The 1,634-nt window shown below is 50.3% G+C and overlaps 1 pseudogene; it reads right to left on the bottom strand.

Annotated features, from left to right (window-relative positions):
- Positions 1 to 220: 220 nt before the first annotated feature.
- On the bottom strand, positions 221 to 1,118 carry LOC121482066 (annotated as a pseudogene).
- Between the last annotated feature and the right edge of the window lie 516 nt (positions 1,119 to 1,634).

The following is a 1,634-nucleotide window of genomic DNA, read 5'->3' as shown; positions in this document are numbered from 1 at the left end:
AAGTTGGTGGAATGATGCTGGGATATCTTGTGTAACTGAAGGAAGATTTAAACACTCAAAGGTCACCAGGAAAAGATAATACAAAGATTGAGGATGCTCCAGGGGTGAGTATTTGGGCCTCTCTGAGACTGATTCTTCCCACTGACTCTCCATCTCTGCACTCACTACTCCAAGTTTGTTTGTTTGTTTGTTTGTTTTTTGAAGTCATAAACTGCATTTATTACGTTGGTATATCATACTGGTCTCATTGCTGTTCCTTCACAGTTAGGTGGTTTCTGTCTCCCCCCACCCCAGTCTGGCTACACCGTGCATCCTTGAACCATTACCTCACAGCAGCACTATGCTTATTCCTCCTAACACCATTCATTCACAGGGTCAAAGTTATGGTCCACAAACCCTTCCCTCTAGGAAGTTTCAAACCTTGTGAAAGAATTTGTAATAAACCAGGCCCCCTAGGATGGCCAGCTCCAGTAAGATGACGATGGAAAGTAGCAGCGTGTTGGTTGTTACTTTTCTGGACATTGAACGGAGAAATCTTTCGCCTTTCGCTCAAGTTCTCACTCGTGTCTACCAGCCTACTTTTAGTACGTTCCAGCTGGTCACGTTGTTCCCCCAGCTCTTCTATGGTTTCTGAGCCAATCTGGTCAGTCTCTGGGGCAATCCGACGAGAACGCTCAATACCCTGGGTGGCCCGGTTCAGGCTCTCAGTGCCTTGCAGAAGCAATGCCCTTTGAGATTGCAGCCGGTTCATATGTCCATTTTCTACAGCATATGAACCATATTTCATGTCTCCCCGGCCTCCAGGTGCGGCTGTCAAGGGTGTGCTTCTCACTTCCCGATGGAGTTTGGCAAGGTCCTTCCGGTAGGTTCGAGGCTTAGACATCACAGGGTCACGGCAGGATAGAGGTGCACCACGTAGTTCCTCTTCCATCTCTGCCAGTGTTTCGTTTGCTTCCTGTTGCTTTTCGTCAAAATCTCTGATCAGCTTCTTCTCCTCTTCTGTGCCTGCCATCCCCAGGAGCCGCTCCGGCACCCCTCGCAGGTAGGTCTTCAAGGAGGCCGCGGAAGGTCTCGTGAAGTTTCTCGAAATGCTCCGAGGAGGCGGCGGAGGTGGCCATGCGCAGGCCGCCCTCGAGCAGCGGCCGCCGGGACTGGGGCTCTGGGCCCGCCCAGCCCCGCGGGCATCACGGCCACCGCCGCCGCCACCGCCGCCTACCACTACTCCAAATTTGAAGGTAGGACATCCTCTGCTTTTCTGATTAAGCCTCAGTCATTGGCAGGTGTTTGGTCTATAGCTTTACAAGTTCTTCCCCTTCCTCTTCCCCTAGAGATGGAGTTTGTTTGTTTGTTTTCCTTCCTGTTCCCTTTTCTATTCAGTTTCAAAGTCCTCAGTGTTCTAGTTCATTCCTCTGAATAATCAGGCATTTTGATCCATAGGATAGACAGGACACATGGAGAAGGGTGTTCTAGTGTGGCTGTTACTCCATCTCTTGGCCAGAACCTGGAGGGAAGCCTCCTCAGATTGATCTCCAGTCCTCCCTGTAAATTACTGGTGGGTTTCAGAGAGGAAAAGACTTTAAGAAGTGGGCAAACCTTCTTATGCCAGAAGCCCCCGAGGTTGACATTCTCACAGC

Source organism: Vulpes lagopus, chromosome 24 (assembly GCF_018345385.1).
Source record: "Vulpes lagopus strain Blue_001 chromosome 24, ASM1834538v1, whole genome shotgun sequence".
Taxonomy (NCBI): domain Eukaryota; kingdom Metazoa; phylum Chordata; class Mammalia; order Carnivora; family Canidae; genus Vulpes; species Vulpes lagopus.
This window is presented reverse-complemented; position numbering and strand designations above follow the sequence as displayed.